This window comes from Cucurbita pepo, unplaced genomic scaffold (assembly GCF_057944985.1).
Source record: "Cucurbita pepo subsp. pepo isolate OVF unplaced genomic scaffold, ASM5794498v1 scafford_80, whole genome shotgun sequence".
Lineage (NCBI taxonomy): Eukaryota > Viridiplantae > Streptophyta > Magnoliopsida > Cucurbitales > Cucurbitaceae > Cucurbita > Cucurbita pepo.
The window spans coordinates 61,444-81,013 of record NW_028257983.1 but is presented as its reverse complement, the minus strand read 5'-3'; the positions used below and the strand labels follow the sequence as shown (position 1 = coordinate 81,013).

Sequence of the window (19,570 nt, the reverse complement as noted above, 5' to 3'; positions counted from 1 at the left end):
GTTGTACGCCAAGTTCCCCAAATGCGAATTTTGGTTACGACAAGTCTCTTTCCTAGGACACGTGGTGTCAAAGGACGAAATATCTGTAGATCCCACCAAGGTCGAAGCGATCACAAAGTGGGAACGCCCAACTACGGTAACGGAAGTAAGGAGTTTCCTAGGATTGGCGGGATATTATCGAAGGTTCGTGCAGGACTTCGCTAAAATATCCTAGCCTTTAACAAAGTTAACAAAAAAAAAGGGGTGCCATTTAGATGGGATGATGCTTGTGAGGCAAGCTTCCAGAACCTAAAAGAGAGATTGGTAACCGCCCCGGTACTCATAGTACCCGAGAGCTCAGAAGGATATGTGATCTATAGTGATGCCTCCATGAAAGGACTGGGATGTGTGTTAATGCAACACGGCAAGGTTGTCGCATACGCGTCTCGTCAACTTAAAGAATATGAAAAGAACTACCCTACCCATGACCTAGAGTTGGCCGCTGTAGTGTTCGCGCTGAAAATCTGGCGACATTACCTGTATGGCGAGAAAACCCAAATTTTTACCGACCACAAAAGTTTGAAATACTTCTTCACCCAGAAAGAGTTAAACATGAGGCAGAGAAGGTGGTTAGAATTGGTGAAGGATTATGACGTAGATATCCAGTACCACCCTGGGAAAGCAAATGTGGTTGCAGATGCCACAGTCTCTGCTCGCGATGCCGCCGTCCTCCGTACAAGTGCGCCTTGCCTTTACCTGAAAAATGATGTGGCACACGGCCTGAGTATTTCAAAGAATACTCAGTAAGTGGCCCCGCTATAGGGGCCATGCACGTGCCACAGTCTCTGCTCGCGATGCCGCCGTCCTCCGTACAAGTGCGCCTTACCTTTACCTGAAAAATGATGTGGCACACGGCCTGAGTATTTCAAAGAATACTCAGTAAGTGGCCCCGCTATAGGGGCCATGCAAATGCAAACACATGCAATCATGATTTAGGGACCTATCTCTAATCATCTTAGGGGTGGCCTCTAGTCTCGGACAAATTGGATGTGTAGTACTTCCCTACACACGACTCACACGTGCGAGTGTGAATCCCCAGGGCGCTCGCACACCCCCTGGACCCTCTGGTCAAGCTAATCTGTAGCGACGTTCGGAGGTCAGCGGAACCCCATAGTGTCATGCGTCTCATGAACACCCTCATTTGTGTGCATTCGCACCTGTGCGCATTCTCGCTCATCATATGGTGCGCGTCCGCACTCATCATCTCTAGGGGAAGTAGCCCTATGCTTATGAACATACAATATGCATGAGGTCCCTGTAAATCCATCATAATGTCTCTTCTGACACAACCCTCTAGTCTCATCTCTTTGTTACTCTAGGTAACACATACTCGTGGATATTTATATGAATATCATTTTCACACTCTAAGGGTTGTGTCCCTGTAAATCCATCATAATGTCTCTTCTGACACAACCCTCTAGTCTCATCTCTTTGTTACTCTAGGTAACACATACTCGTGGATATTTATATGAATATCATTTTCACACTCTAAGGGTTGTGTCCCTGTAAATCCATCATAATGTCTCTTCTGACACAACCCTCTAGTCTCATCTCTTTGTTACTCTAGGTAACACATACTCGTGGATATTTATATGAATATCATTTTCACACTCTAAGGGTTGTGTCCTATGTCGATCTAACGACATGATGCAATATGGCACTCATCATCATATAACATGCTCAATATAGAAGACATCATCATATTAAGGTAAACGTCACGCAATCATCATACTCTTCATATTGTCACAAAGTGCATCAAACATATCAAGTACGACATTCATCAAAATATATATATACTGCGCACATCAAGTATCGTAACCCACACATCATCATAACTCATACATCATCATAACTCATATACCGCATCGTACGATATAGTTCATACATCATCGTAACTCATACAATTTTTTTTTTAGCCTATCCTATAGTAAGACCACTTACCTGGTTGACCTTAGCCGAAGTATTCCCTAATTTAATTAACGTAAACTCCCGTTCCTCGTGAGCTGCTCCAAAAGTTGCTAGAGTTTGCTTCATATCGAACCGTTCGTCACCTTTCGTTAGCATTTCACATTTTAATTAATAATCCAACTAACAATGTGAAATACAGCTCTAAAACGGTCTCAGTAAAAATCGAATTCCACGTTTTCATTGTTTCTAAATTTTGGTTGGGCAGTAAAACTTAAATTGAAAATATGTCAATATTATTTCATGGTGCTTCAACCATTCAATCCAACTATGGTTTGTTATAATATTATATTCTCTTGTTACAAATAATAATAATTTCTCACCTCTTCCATTTTCCTTCTCCTGATGTACCACTTTTGTTTCTCCTCTCTCTCTTCTTTTTCTTTCGTATGAATGACTATGCAATTATAAAATAATATTCAATCAATTCTGTTTTCTCCTCCCTAGTATGACTATCGATTAATAGAAGCCATTTTCAATCTTTTTTTTTTTCTTCTTCATTAACCGAAGCCATTTTCTATTCTATTTTCTTCTATCTTTCTTCTCTTTCCTAAAAACTAAACGGAAGCTATTTTAAATCTATTCTATTTTCTCCTCTCCCAAATGACTGTCCAATTCAAGAAGTCGTTTTCAATCTATTTTAATTTTCCTCAGTAAAAATAATTATGCATCCATCTATTATGATTTTCTTCTCTCCCCTAAAAATGATGATTCAGATGCAATACACAAAGCCATTTTCAATCAATTTTGATTTTCTATCCGATATCAAAAAATCTAAATAATTGAAAAGAAGATCTAACATAACTTTTCTATCTCTGTCAAAAGATAAAACAGAAGGAGATCTAACTTACCGATTACTTTTCCATCTCTTTCCATTCCTATTAAATCTGCTTGAACTGAAGGCCATCTCCAATTCTTCTCTCCCAAAATCTGTGATCTTTCCTCTATTTCTTTCTCTGATTTTACCTTTCTCAAAATCTGCCATTTTTTTGTTTCTGTTTCGTATCATTTTGCAGTTGTAGGAGGTGTCGGGGAGATATTTGGGGAAGGTGGAGAGAGAGAGTGATAATTTACTTTTTTTTTTTTTTAATTATTATTTACTTATTTTTATTATTATCTCTTTTTTTTTTTTTTTTTTTTCGGGTCGTTACATGAATCGTCCGGGCGCTCGCCTGGACCCTTTAATCAAGCTAATCTGTAACGACGTCTGGAAGTCAGCGGAACCCCATAGTGTCATGAACTATTCAAACTTGATAGTTTGGCTAATTATCATAGGTTTAATGTATGGAGCACAATTACGAGTATGAACTATTTATTGGGCTGTTTTTCTTGAGGCTTCAACTCTACCAGAGAAAGGAGAGACTTAAAATATAAATATATCTAAGAATAGCTGATCGCTTGTGGATGTATAGAATAAAATGATGTAAAATTCACAAGAATAAATGCAAGTATACACTATCACAAGTCCCAAGTAATAAGTAAATTATCGATTCCACAGGGAACCTATCTTTTTTATTAATTTTATCGCTGGAAATTGAGTTTTTGGGTAACATTCAAATGGGTGTTGGAGATTTTAACTATTTAAACAAAACTAAAACAGAGTGCTACTGCTGTCGAAAAATAGAAAATTATGAGACAATCAACTATAATGAAGAAGGTTCGGCTAAGAGAGATTAAATAGATAAGTTGTTGAGTTTTGTGGTTGATTTTAGTTCCTTTTAATAGATTCTCAAGCCCACTTCCGAGGGTCATGAATGGTGATTATTTCTATAATCGTTGTAATTTCTATTAACAAGGCTATAGGAGAAGAATTATTCCTAACCCTTCTATTACCCTTCAAGTCTCCTTGCAATCAAACTAGAGTATTAAAGAGAATTTCATTTCTTGCTCTCTTCTCCCGAACAAGAGAACAACTATGTATGTAAAGTAGCTAATTAAACATACATGTAAATCATTAACAACAACTCTTTAATAAACTAAAATCATACCGTCAACATACTTAAACTATATAAAACTCTCTCGCCTCCCCTATTAAGTTTAGCTCTCCATACAAACTGAATTAAACAGAGGAATCTGCATCTTGATTAAGTAAAATTGATGGAATAAGAAAAGAGAATAAGGAAATAGAGAGTTATCCCGGTTTGTTGTCGTTCGTCAATGAAAGTTCCCTTCTCTTGAGCTCTCACGTCCACCTCTTTGCCCTAATCAATCCTTGTTGGTCTCCTTTTCCTTCTGCTGTCAACAGCTGCTGGATTAGGGTTTTCTTCTTCTTCTCTAGTTTCATAGCAGTTCACTGCAGCAGAGGCTGCTGCTGTGTAATTCGATTTTTCTCCCCAAAGTGTGGCTCTCCTCCTCTTAATCTTCCTTTTCCTTTTATATTGAGCATGGGTTCCCCTTTAGGGCTGAAAATGAATAAGTTGTCCACATACGATGTTCCTCATTGGGTAATCAATGACCCACTTGGACTGCTGACGTGGATTTAAAATTTCCATGTCATCCCCCATTTGTTTCCAAATTTGCTACTCCCACGTGGTTTAGCATAAATGTCTGAAATTTTACCACGTAACTCAATTAAACATACAATTAAAATCAATTTATGCAAAATCATATTTTTTTTTTCATGTTGGACCGCAATAAACGATTTCATGTTCACTAAGTAGAATAAATGGGGTAATAAATGAGTAAATTGTGAATAAGAGTGCAATATTAACTACAAAAGGACTTAATATGACTCTACTATTAGAGAGTTATCAATAGCTCAACAATCCTTACATTTGTGCCGATCAAGGTAGGTCTTAAACAAAGATACTCTAATTTTCCATACGTTAATAACTTCGCCTACGAAATGGCTATAATGATGGCTTGGTTGAATGACTTGTATGATGTACGAATGACGAATTTTTCATGATTGTTTGATGCGTTTTGTGGTATGTTATGTTTATGCAATGATACAAGATGTACTATAATATGATTATGTCATGTTATGGAACTATGTTGTGATGTTAATGTTGTATGATGCATGAACCTCCATATATTACACTACATAAACTATGATATCATGTACGTCGTGATATTATGCACGCTCCTTTCCCTCCATAGCTTCTGCCAACGTGAGTGTAAGCTAGCCCAACAAGTAGACTTAGAGGATACGTATACGAGTCTGCTAGGTGGATCTATGTGTGCATGTGTAGAGAAATATTACACATTCAGCTCTATCCAGACTGAAAAGTAGAGATCGTTGCATGTATTTCCATTTTCCGACCGCAACAGTGTGATTATTTACTGAGTATTTTTTTAAATTATCAAACCAAGTGCTATTTTTTTTAGATGAAGGCAAGACAACCATGTAGGGTCACTATATAGGCTATGAGAATGAAAGTATGATAGTTGCATTTTCTATTCAAGTTATAGCCCTTAGGTTAGATATCAAAATTAGTTACTTAACATTAATGTTTCAAATGTTAATGTTGACAAAAAAATATCGAAGTCTCGATTTTATGGAAATGTTAATATCAATAGATAATTTTGAAAATATATATATATATATATATATATATATATATAACAAAAATACTAATAAATTAAATTAATAATAAAAAAAACCTATTTTACAATATTCAATATATTAAAAAACTTATTATTGACTCGAGATAAAAGAGGCATATGATGATGTAATTAATATGAATTTTAATGGTTAACAATTCAAAAATTATGAAAAGGTTGTAATAAATAATTATTGGAAAAAAAAATTAATTGCCCAGCTGAGTGAACCACTAATTATTCATCATCTTTTTCAAAATAAAAATTAAGGTTGGATCTATAAATAAATAAATAAATAAACAAATAAAAGAAAAAAAAATGTAGCAATTATCTCTACAATTTGCTTTTCATTGACCAAGAGTATTGACACGGACCATTGTATTTTTTTTTTCATTAGTATGTCGATATCTAATATTGTCAACCAAATCCACTTTTTAATCATATCGTATAAAATTGACCTTATATTTTAAAAAAATATCAACACATAATATTAATAATAACCCTCTTCCTCGTTTAAAATAGTAAATTCTTATGCGACCGTTTAAATATTTTCATAAATTTTTCAAAAGTTCCCATGGACTATGAGATCTCGCGTCGGTTGAAAAATAGAACGAAACATTTCTTAAAATAATGTGGAAACATCTCTCATAGACACATTTAAAACCGTGAGACTGACGGCGATACGTAACGAGCCAAAGTAGATAATCCCTGCTAACGGTGAGCTTAGGCTATTACAAATGGCATTAGAGCCAGACACCGAGCGGTGTGCCAACAAAGACGCTGGCCCCCAAGGGGGTGGATTGTGAGATCCCACGTCAGTTGGAGAGGAGAACGAAGCGTTCTTTATAGGAATGTGAAAACTTCTCCCTAACACACATGTTTTAAAACCGTAAGGCTGACGGCGATACATAACGATTCCAAACGGATAATATCTACTAGCCGCGTACTTGGGCTGTTACACTGACATCCATATTTTCATTAAATTGAGGTCTCTACATTTTTCATCAACATTGTAATTTAAAACTTGAGTGTTAATATTACTCTCTTTAATTTTTCGTCATGAAAATTTTGAAGTTAAGGGTTTATTATGATTTCATGCAAGTGACACATGTGAAAATAGATTTGAGGTTTCAAACATATGCATCGTCAAATTTGTAATAAGACACAACAATAGACGAACAACGTTGTTCATTCTACGTACCATTATGTTACATTGCATTGTAATGAAATTATAAAAAGATGGTGGAATTCTGAGAAGTTTTCCAAACCCATCGTAACACGACATACGACCAAACTGATTATTTAAACATGACATTGAAATGGAAAATTGAAGAAGAAACAAGAAACGGAAATGAATGGATTTGGTTTCAAGCAGAGCATTGGAAGCCGGACGGAACCTTCTTTCCACAGTAGTTCAAAAGCAAGCTGAGGGAAACTGAGAGGTCAATCTTGAGACCCAAGGCTCTGGCCTTCACCGCAGTGCAAAGGCACACAGCAGCTTCCAGGTCAACAAGGCCTTGGATTAGGGAGCAGCATGGGGATTTTGGTGGTGAGGCGATCACTAAGTGCACTAGATCGTCCAGCAAGTCGGCGCAGACGCCAAGCTTGAGGGTGTCCCTGGGGCACTTGGGGAGTGATGGTTGCTGCCTTGACGGGGTGGGCTTGTGGGGCTTGGGTGGCGGCGGTGGGCAAGGGACATAAGTGGAGCTGACCATAGTGAAGAAGAGGAGGTTGAGGAGGAGGAGGAGGGCAATGGGTGAAGAGAGCTTGGAAGCCATTGGTGGAGAGATATTGAAGGGTTTGTAGGTTTGTGCTATGGCTTGTGAAGAATTATGAGAAGGGTTAGGGTTTTTATAATTGGGGTTTGAGAATTTGTTGTATTTTAAAACAAAAATTCCTTATAAATTGCTGGATATGAAACACCCAACTTTTTCGGTTACTTTATTAACTTTTGAGGAATTGATTTGAGAGATGGGTTTTTAATTAGTTTGTCTTTTTTTAAAATATTATAAAAATGTCAAATGGCCTACAAAATAGACCGAGTGATGTTTGATAAGAAGATATCAAATACTTTTTAAAACAAATTATTGTTGGAAAATAATATTTGATAGAACACTCCAGACAAGTGGGGAATAGATGATAATCTAGAGATTATTTTTAGCACAAATAATTTTTACAAATATAATATAGTTTTTTTTTTTTTTTAAATATAACTATGAGATTCCAAATATAATATAGCACAAATAATTTTTTTAAATATAATATAGTTTTTTTAAGGAGGTCATCCGAGTAAGTTAAATTCTTGAACCCTCTTTTTGTTCATTGTGTTAATTTTGTAGCAATAGTTCAAATTTGAACTAGGGAATCACGTTTTAGTTTTAGAATTAAATTTTGTACCAAGCAGGAACTAAAACATGTTATATACCTAATGTCATGTCATGTAAAGTAAAGTAAAGGCATGTTATAGATTATATTATACTAATGATGATGCATGATGAAAGCCATGATGAATACTATGCATACATGTCTCGTATGTGTAGTATGACAAGAATAAAAGGATAAATGAAATGATTCTTACTATTTTAAGCCATTGGGACCTCACGCATTTATGTATGTTGTGCATCATGATACATCTCCGTTATGTTAGTACATATGTGTACTTTCGATATTTATGTTCGTCATGATATCATGTGGGTCTTTCCCTCTGTGGTGTTCGGCGCGTCAGCACATTTAACCCAACGAGTCAAGCCTTAGGGGTATGTAAACGAGTCCATCCTTAACGGTCCATGTGTGCATGTGAGCTGTAATGACCCGAAATTTTCTACTTAATTTAAGGTCGCTACTGTATACGTACCATAAACATTGAATGCAGAAGACTTTATTTGAATTCCATAAGACATAACCTTTATTTTAAAACAAAGTCATGGACTTACGTGTTTTAAAAACATCATTAAAACGACACAACAAAAGACTAAATAAAATGAATAGTTTAAGTTAAAAACATCCTATTCTAGCCCAAGTATAAGAAAATAAATACCATTACCCTCTGCATGTGCCTTGGTCTCGAGTTGCGATATCGTCGTCAACCGTACCGAAATGTCTTACCTTAACCTGAAAAATGTAGTAGCATATGGCTTAGTATTTAAAGAAATACTCAGCAAGTGACACCACTATTGGGGTTAAATGCAACAATCACATGCAATGAAATGATGAGACCTATCTTTCGTTTCGTTCCCTACGATGCTGTCGTAACGGATAATTTTGGACGTGTACCATATACTCTACACACAGCCCATACGTGCGAGTATGGGCTCACCAGCTAATTCACACACTGCCGGGCCACCTTCCTTATCCGGTGGGCATACTCTGGGAGCCTCTTAGGCCAGACACTCGGTAGAACTAGTAACCGTCACGGTAGCGCTATGTAGAGCATAACGATCGTTGTCCTGCCATTGGATGTACGCGTCCGTACCCTCGTGATGGGATAGGGGTATCCCTCCCAAATGCATGAGCACACATAATGCATGAGGTCCCAAAACTTTTCCATTTTCATTATCCTTTAATACAACCCCGCTAGCATTATGTACATATCATATCATTTTTCATATCGTTTCAGATATCGTTCATCATTCATGTCATATCGTTTCTCATCCTTCAATTCTCAAATCATACATAATTCTAACGGGGTTATACTTCATGTCATTTATCGTAATTTCATGTCATTCATATCGTGCTGTGTACACACAATTTCGGAGACCTAACATAAACGTTCTATGCTTTTAACATAACATTTCATCATATACACATCATACCATAACATATTGCATCACAATGTCTCATATCATAAACGAGTCATAACATAAACACTTCATAGTCATATCGTTCTCTAACTTATCATAGCCTTAACGTTCTTTACTTATCACAGACATATCATTACGTTAACGTACCTTAGTCATCTCATCACAAGAACTTAACCTAACGCTATCGTTCTATCAATCTATCACAAACATATCCCTTTCTACCCATAGGCTAACTGTATTCTTCCATCAATCTCTCTTATCCATATCACTCTGGTATGTAACCTAACCTTAACGTTTCATGAACGTATTTTACTCCTATCGTTACATTTCGTTTTGTGCATCCTTCTCGTATCCTATCTCAAACATATCATTGAACACATCGTACCGTAATTATTATTAAACAATTCACATATTATAACATATACATACAAATAAGAAGCATATCGATCCACAAACAATTCACACATATCAATATATATGACACGTGTCGAATCACGGGGCACGTGTCAACAGCAAATATAACCATGCCGATAGTAAGTTCACTTACTTGGCTAGCTTAAATCGTTGCCACGAATATATCTTTAATGAATGTTCGATTCCGTCCTTTGCAATCCAAGTCAACCTATGTGAGCCTAGAAAATCAGTTTCAAGTTTGAAATCTATAAAATTATTTCTCTCATTTACATGGGTCCATTGTTAAAAGTCTTGAAATATAATCAATAATTATATTTTTATTAAAAATCTTATTTTCCATGGTTATTGATCTAAAAAGAAAAGTATATACAACTATTTAAGTTATTTTGAGCTTTACTATTCTATGTATTTACCATCTGCATTTACCTTTCCCTCTATATTTAGTTTGTGGTTTTTAATTCCCTAATTTTTTTTTGTTTGTTTTTTTTCCCTGTGCCATTTTCATTCTGTTCTCATGTATTCTAAATTTACAGTGGATCTCTGTTTCCAAATCTTTCCTTACCTCAATGTTTACTGTTCACAAATTTTCTTGGTCATTCTATTTTTAATCTATTCATTTGGTTACTGATATAAATTTAATCTAATATTACTAATGATTTGATAGAATTCATATGAATGATGGACATTTAGTTTCTAACTCAAAGCTAAACCATTGTAATAATTCAATGAACATCTAACTATAATTGGCTGTGATTTCTAAAAAACAATAGGATAAAAGAAAATGAAGATTTAATATATATCTTATTGATCGGATCTATCTTCACATAAATCTCACATGAATCACAGCTGAGTAAAAAGGCCATTCTCATTTTTTTTTCTCAAGTAAATCTGAAGTTGTTTTTCTGTTGCTCTGTGGCAGGAGGATGGGTTAAGGAGGGGAGGGGGGGAGGGGAGATAATTGTGATGAAAGGTTAGTGGAGAGGGGGAAAGGTTGTTTTTTTGTTTATTTATTTATTTATTTTTATTATTATTATTTTTTTATAATTATTTTATTTGTTTCTTTCTTTCTTTATTGTTGGCTATTACATGAGCTGTGTCTGAAAAAGTACCACACATCCAACCTTACCCAGACTAGAAAGAGCTCAATGTCATGTTATATTGTTTTAAAGCTTAGGTCCTATCATGTATATGTTTGTTTGGATTATCTGACCCCAACAGTAGGATTACTTATTGAGTATTTCTTCAAATACTAGCCACATACTACCCTTATATTTTAGGTAAAGGTAAAGCACCCCTACACATACGACCGTGATTCTAGAATGGTCATAGAAGCTAAGTTATGACAGTAGTATGCATTGTTTTTCTTCACGGGTAGTTCAGGGTTCTCATCTTCGTACTGGAATCATGTTAATGTTTCTTTTCTAACGTTGATGGTACTTGTTATTTCTTATTTTTAAATTGAATGTGTAAATTCATAGCTTCATAAGAAAGATTCTAATGAGTATTTCGTTGAAGAATCGTACGTGTAGTGACACCTCTCATCCAAGTTAGTGAATGTAAGGCATTACCGTAATTTAAAAATAGAGACTATTGTCAACTAATCAAAATTTATTTGTTTATCCTAATAGAAGTTAGGATAATTCATCAAAATTAAAATGATTAATTGAGAGTGACGCACAAATAATCTACTAGTATGATTTGATTGTTCAAAAACTGTTTATTGTCTCGCCGACATAATATTTTAATAGATTGAAAATAGAAAGTTTATAATTAAAAAAATATATCAAAAAAAGAAAAAAGATGAACTTGAAAAATTGGAAGGCATCACTCCAAGACAATTTACTTGAAAGAAAGTCAAAGTAATGGACAAGCAAAAAGAGGTGTGTGACACATTCCAGAACTCCACCAATCAATACATTGCATAATCAAATATAAAAACATTAATTAGTCAATTTAATGACTTTTATTTCTTCCTTTTTTTTTTTTTTTTTTTTTTACTCTTAATTTAAACTTTATTCTCCACTTGCAACCATAAAAAGTCAAACCTTCAAGATTTGATCCATTCAAAAACATTATATTTCCTTTGTTGTTCATTCTTAACCAATAGTTTCTCTTTAACTATTCAAATATTGTAGTTTTGCATGTCAATAACTAAACTTAAATTTCTACTAATCATAATTTAGAAATAATGTTTAGGTTAAATATTTATCTTTGTATAAGTTCTTTTTAATTATATTTTTCTTTATGATCGAAACAGTAAACGCAAGTTAATAAATTGTTGAACAATGAATGTATATGTCAACTATCGATGAAAATGTCATAACGGTTTGTATCAGTTATTTACGTGAGGGACCATTACGACTAATAAATTAAAGTTAAAAAAAAAACGGAATGAAATTGACCTACAAGAAATTAATATCCATATATTTATTTATTTATTTTTAAATTCAAATCCAACATTATAGTCAATGATATAATCCAATCCAATGATATATGTTTATTTTGGTTAATATTCTACATTTTATTAAAAAGATAGGTTTCATATTTATAATTTTAATTTCATGTGAAATAAATTTAATTCTTTTAATTAAAGTAGATTTTAAAAATTAAGTGGTGGAATTTATAATTATTTTAAATTAAGTCATTACTACACATAAGGATCTTGAAACAAATACAAATTTACTTCTCAATACAAGAATGTTTACCCTACTTAATGTGTTCCACGTGTTTATGCTCGGTAAGTACATGATCGACAAAACTCTAGTGATATATTATGAGCCTTTGCAGTTAGACAAAAGCTTGAGTAAAGAAAAAAAAATATCTATATAGATTTTAGCTCGATAAGTGATGAAATTGCACATTAGAGAGAACATTTATCACATGAAAATGATGATGGAGAAGTTACTAGAGTTATTCCAAGCTTAAGATGTGTGTGTTATTTCTCAATCTTCATACTATCATTTCTTTTATTTCTAGCCAACGCCAATTTGGAGAACATGATGAAGAAAAAAGAAAATGGAGGAAGTCGATTTGGAGTTAGTTTTGTAACTATTCCTCGACGAGTAGGATAAAACGAACATCAACTCAAGAAATTTAGTAAACCCTGCACCTGTCATTATTATGACTGTTTGCATGTATTATGTGATGCTATGCTATGTTATAAATTACGCTATGTCGTATTATGTATTGTTATAAGCTATGCTATAATACGACTATACCATGTTACCATCTTGTGGAATTATATTTATGATATTGATGATATGATGCGTAAAACTTCATACACCAAGCTATGTAAATTATGTTCATTAGGGAAGATATGACAATTATTACGGATGCATGTCTCACAAACTTTGTATGTCATGAATGAATGAAGGTATGACTTGAATCATAAACTTATGTCATGGTTTTAAGCTATGGGGACCTCATGCATTTATGTGCGTCATTTTCACCAGGATACTTTCCCATTGTGATTAATACGAATGCGTACATTACGATATCTATTTTTGTCGTGATATTACGTGGGTCTTTTCTCCATGTGGTTTCTGGTAGCATGAGCGTGCATTAACCCGATGAATGAGGCCTAGGGAATATATACATGAGTCTATCTAGTGAGACTATGTGCACGTGTGTGGGCCGTGTGTATAAAAGTACTACACATTCAACCCTGCTAAGACTGAGTTTAAAGTCATGTCATGATGGTTTTATGAAATGATAGGTCCCACCATATTGCATTTGATTGCATTTTTCTGACTTCAACAGTGAGGTTACTTATGGATTATTTCTTAAAATACTAAGTCGCATGTTACTCTTCTTTCTTACTTCAACAGTGGGGTTACTTATGGATTATTTCTTAAAATACTAAGTCGCATGTTACTCTTCTTTCTTAGGTACAGGTAAGGTACTCTCGTATGGATGTGATGGCGTCGCGGTGAAGGCCATGAGATCAAAGCTAGGGTATTGTGTTCATGTTTGTTTTAGTAGTCCTTAGGTTATATCACGCCATCGCCTTTTTTTTTTTTTTATCTCATTTAAATTCACATTAGCTATTTTTTGCTATATTGTTCATAGAAATATTGTTTTAATGAATTTATTATGAATGTATAAGTCCACGACATCGTTTCTGAAATATTTTCATAGACTTTTCCACACGTATTAGCCATGTCATGCATGTAGTAGTATCTATATTTGATTAGGAAAATTAGGGTCGTATAGGCCTAGCCTTGTCACTACCTATAGTACCACAAGTAGTACCATCGATGCCTGCAGTAGTGTCGGTCCCCACTACGACTACCCTAATGTGGGAGACCTTTCGTTTAATAAATATAGACTATGACAACCAAATAACGAGCGTAGGCAACCAACAATCCTAAGATGATGCAAGAGATGAAATAATTATGAAATTGTAAGAGAAACAGCCTTTGTATCATCAATTGGACCGTTAAAGATCACGTGTTTGTTTAGATTGCTATCAGCTAATATCTAATTAAATCTCGTTGTAGTTAGGAGTTGATTTAGTTTTAATTTGTTTACTGGTTTGTTACTGCAGATTTCTAGGTAGATTTTTTTAATATCTTTTTATATTCTCTCTATATATTTAGACCTTTCTTGGTCTTCATAATACAATTTTCTCCTCAACCATTCAATCACTCATTCTTTCACTAACAAATTGGTATCAAAGTCGTCTTCTTAAGGATCTGTGAGATCAAAATGGAAGGAGAATCCAGTTTTTTAGCTGTTGCACCACCAGTCTTCGATGGAGACAATTATCAAATGTGAAAAGTTCGTATGGAGACTTATTTGGAGGCTTTGGATCTTTGGGAAGCAATAGAAGAGGATTACGAGGTCCCTCCACTTCCAGCAAATCCTATTGTAGCAAAAATCAAAGCACATAAGGAAAAGAAGACAAGAAAATCAAAGACAAAAGCTTGCCTATTTGCAGCCGTATCTCAAATGATCTTCATGCGAATAATGTCTCTCAAAACAGCAAAGGAAATCTGGGATTACCTCAAGGCGGAATATGAAGGAGATGAGAGGATTCGTGGAATAAAAGTCGTGAATTTGATTAGGGATTTTGAGTTTGTTGAAAATAACAATGGCTCTGATACCAACTTGTAGAAAATAGACGCTCGCTCTGAAATCAACTTGTTTAAATAACTCTCACGAACCTGTGAAGGAGGTGTCAAGAGGGGAGAGACAAGGGGACTAAAGAAATTATGAAAAAGCTATTTTCTATTACACTGTACACTTTGCTTTCTGTCTCTTGTTCTTGCTCTCTACCTCTTGCATTTTATAATAAAAACGAATCAATTTATAGGGTTTCTAAGATATAAAATTAGCTATCTCATCACTCATTTTCTACTGGAATGATTCTTGGCCCTTTATATTTTCTTTGGCCTTTTCACTCAAATTTCAAAGTCTTACTAACTTTAACAAAATAAAAAACTACCCTTCTCTTCTTTTTTTCATTTAAGTTTATTCCCAACAAAACTCCCCCACATAAACTTCAATGCTCTTGTCGTCTGCCGTTTCAATTGTCTTCTTGTATTTGTCAAAAAGTACTTTCGGTAGCGGTTTTGTAAAGATGTCCGCAACTTGATCCTGACTTGCCACATGCAGCAATTTCTCGTTTCCTTCCTTCACATGATCTCAGATTAAATTTAATCGAATGTCAATGTGTTTGCTTCTTTCACGGTTTACTAGGTTCTTGGCCAACTCAATTGCTGATTTATTGTCAACTTGTATTACGGTTGCACCTCGATGCTTTTGCTCCATCTTACTCAACAAGTTTCTAAGTCATATTGCGTGACACACACATCAAGATGCTACTACATACTCAGCTTCACGCGTCGAGAGTGTCACGATCGGTTGCTTCTTTGAAAGCCAAGTAAATGCTGTGTTGCCCATGAAGAATACATAACCCGATGTACTTTTTCGATCGTCTATGTCTCCGCACCAATCACTGTTAGAGTAATCCACTAACTTGTAATATTCTATTTTTCAGTAGAATAACCCAAGTGACAATGTTCCTTGGACGTATCGAGAACTCGCTTCAACGCCTTTTAATGTGAATAAATTGGCTCCTCCATGAACCGGCTTATTATGCCAACACTTAATGAAAGATCTAGCCTTGTGCATGTAAGATTGCGAAGGCTTCCCACCAGGCTTCTGTACCTATTTGCATCTACTCGTTCTCCTTCATCGTACTTTGAGAGCTTTGCACCTGGTTCCATTGGTGTAGATACCGGGTTGGAATTTTTCATCTTGTACTTCTTCAAAATTTCCTTTGCATATTTCTCCTGTGATATAAAAATACATGTTTCTCCTTGTTTAACCTCCAAACCGAGGAAAAACTTTAACAAGCTCAAGTCTGTCATCTCAAATTCTCACGTCATTGTGCTTTTGAACTCTTCTATCATTTCATTATTGTTGCCTGAGAAGATGAGGTCATCGACATAGAGAGTGACAAGTATCACATCGCCTCCACTCTTCTTTGTATAATGTGAATGTTCGTGGGGACATTGCTTGTACCCATTCTCCTTGAAGTATGTGTCGATACGAGTATTCCATCCTCATGGTGCTTGTTTCAACCCGTAAAGCGCCTTCTTCAATTTTAGTACCTTCTTCTCTTCTCCAATTTTCACATACCCGGGAGGTTGTTCGAGGTATACTTCTTCTTTAAGCACACCATTCAAGAATGCTGACTTGACATCCATTTGAAAAATCGGCCATTTGAATTGGGCTGCTTGGGAAATGATCAATCAGATTGTCTCCATTCTAGCGACGGGAACAAACACTTCGTCATAGTCGATTCCCGCCTTTTGCTTGTATCCCTTCGCAACAAGTCGCGCCTTGTACCGTTTAATCTCGCCTTGAGCATTCATCTTTTTCTTGAATACCCACTTCCCACCTATGGGCTGACTTCCTACCGGTAATTTTGTCACTTCCCATGTGTTGTTGCGATGAATCGGTTTGCCACTTCGTGTCTCGCACTGCCTCTTCAAAGATGATATTTTCAGCATCTGCCATAAGACATACAAGGTGTACCTTGTTGGATTTCGAGAATCGGCCAGGTAAATCCTTTCTTTTCGGTGAGAGGAAATTGTCAACAGGAGGTTGTTGGAAGAAAAATAAAATGCGTAAAATAACAGAGAGAAGGACTGAAAGTTTGACTGCTCTTCAAAATCAGGTTATGAAATCTTGTAAACAGATTTCCTATTTAAATATAACCTATACTAAAAATGGGTGGAGAGTGGCCAACTTAATCTGTGCCACTTCCTAGAAAATTGCCGTCTAAGAATTCGCTAATCCATTCGACGTGTTTGTCAAATGGTCAAACGGAGAATTAAATGTAAACGTGTGAAACTAAATAAGGAAAAACAAAGATTTTATCTAACAATCTCCTCCTAAAACCTGTGTTATATCTGCCTTATTTCGTTTCGTTTGAACTCCGTTTTGAGCCCTATGGCTCGGTGTTCCTGGCGGCATGTCCTCCAGACTCCACGTCTTGTTCGGCCGCCTCTTCTTCGAGTTGGCGCGCCGCCAGTCCAGGTGGTTCACCTCTCCCTAATAGGTCTTCCATCTTCCGGTACCTGGCTGAGAGGTTGACCGGTTGCTCGGTGTCCCTGGCGGCATGTCCTCCAGACTCCACGTCTTGTTCGGCCGCCTCTTCTTCGAGTTGGCGCGCCGCCAGTCCAGGTGGTTCACCTCTCCCTAATAGGTCTTCCATCTTCCGGTACCTGGCTGAGAGGTTGACCGGTTGCTCGGTGTCCCTGGCGGCATGTCCTCCAGACTCCACGTCTTGTTCGGCCGCCTCTTCTTCGAGTTGGCGCGCCGCCAGTCCAGGTGGTTCACCTCTTCCTAATAGGTCTTCCATCTTCCGGTACCTGGCCGAGAAGTTGATTGGTTGCTCTATCTCTAGCTTTAGGATGTAAAGGCAGTTTGCCGTGCACCGAACTTGCGTGAGCAACCGTCGTCGATCATCACGGATCCTAAGTAGCCCGCATTTGATGGAAATGTGGCAGCCGGCCTTATCGAGTTGACCCAGGCTCACAATATTAGCCTTGAGTCTCGGGATGAAGTAGACGCCGGTCAGCTTGTGATGATTGCCTCCCTTGCCGACGAATAGGATGGTGCCGTGCCCTTCGATCTCGACGACGGAGCCGTCGCCGAATTTCACCGTCCCGCGAATCCCCGAGTCAAGCTCGGAGAACGCAGACTTGGCTCCGGTCATATGGTTTGTTGCCCCCGTGTCGAGGACCCATCGTCGGTGCTCTTGCTGCTCGCCTCTTTCACCGATTTGAGCGAGCACTCGCTCCTCCTTCAGTCGAATTGGCTCCCCAGCCGGTGCATTTGTTATGCACAGTTGGAGCTCTTCCTCGGGTTCGACGCTCACCGGAGCAGTTATGCCGTCGTCGATTACCTCTGTGGATTTGGGGAGCTCTTCCTCGGGTTCGACGCTCACCGGAGCAGTTATGCCGTCGTCGATTACCTCTGTGGATTTGGAGAGCTCTTCCTCGGGTTCGACGTCAGGTAGGACTGATGCAGTCACCATGAAAAGAGCCGGCTCATCCTCCTCGGATTGAGCCACATGGGCCTTTTCGACCGTCTCCTTGTTCCTGAGCTTGCTCCAGCAATTCTTGCTCAGGTGACCTCTCTTCCCACAGTACGAGCACTGGATTGGCCCGTCATCAGTCGACTCCTCCTTCTTTTGATCCGCCTCTTTCCCGTGCATGCGCCGACGAGATTTCCACGGCTTCTTACCGCCTTTGCGGCTGGAGGGCCCATTGCTCTCGCCGGTGTCGTCACGGAGCTTTAGGCGTGCAAGCCATTCCTCCTCAGTGAGGAGTAGACGACCCTCCTTGTCGATAGCTGAAATGGTATTTTTCTTCCGCTGCTCGACGTTACGCAGTCTTCCGGTCACCTCTTCCACCGTTAGGTCATTCACGTCAAGCAATGTCTCGATTGAAATTGCAACTTGCTCGAGGTGATCGGAGACGACCTGCAGCATCTTCTTCACGATTTTTGTCTCGCTGATGCTGCCACCGAGTGCGGTGATGCTGTTGGTGAGCCCCGTGATTCGCATTAAAAAATCATCGATGGATTCGCCGTCCTTAAAGCGGATCTCCGAGAGCTCCTTCCGCAGCTAGCTGCTCAATGTTGGATTCCCGCACTCGCTGTACACCGACCCGACGGGATTTAATTCCTTCCCAGGCCGATTGCGCGGTGCGCTTGGTGGAGAGAGATGCTAGCATCTCTGGGGGCACAGATCGTAATATGGCGGCGAACGCCAGCCGATCCTCCCGGATACTCAATCGTTTCTCCTTCCTCTGGCTCAACAGCGTGCCATAACCCTTGCGCCTGTAGGTTGACGCGCATCAACAAGGTCCACTCGTTATAGTTGGATCCCACGAATGTGCTTATTTTCGCACTTTGCATTTTCTTCTACCCGAACCTGAAACCTGTGTGTTGTTAGGTCGACACTCTAACCACTTGAACTATTCAACTTGATTGTTGATAGGATGACTCCTCCGCAATGATATACACCGATGGCTTCAACTTGGCTCTGATACCACTTGTTGGATTTCGAGAATCGGCCAGGTAAATCCTTTCTTTTCGGTGAGAGGAAATTGTCGACAGGAGGTTGTTGGAAGAAAAATAAAATGCGTAAAATAACAGAGAGAAGGATTGAAAGTTTGACTGCTCTTCAAAATCAGGTTATGAAATCTTGTAAACAGATTTCCTATTTAAATATAACCTATACTAAAAATGGGTGGAGAGTGGCCAACTTAATCTGTGCCACTTCCTAGAAAATT

The 19,570-nt window shown here is 37.4% G+C and overlaps 1 pseudogene; it reads right to left on the bottom strand.

The window, feature by feature from the left end:
• Positions 1-6,911: 6,911 nt before the first annotated feature.
• Positions 6,912-7,337, bottom strand: LOC147782757 (14 kDa proline-rich protein DC2.15 pseudogene; annotated as a pseudogene).
• Positions 7,338-19,570: the final 12,233 nt, after the last annotated feature.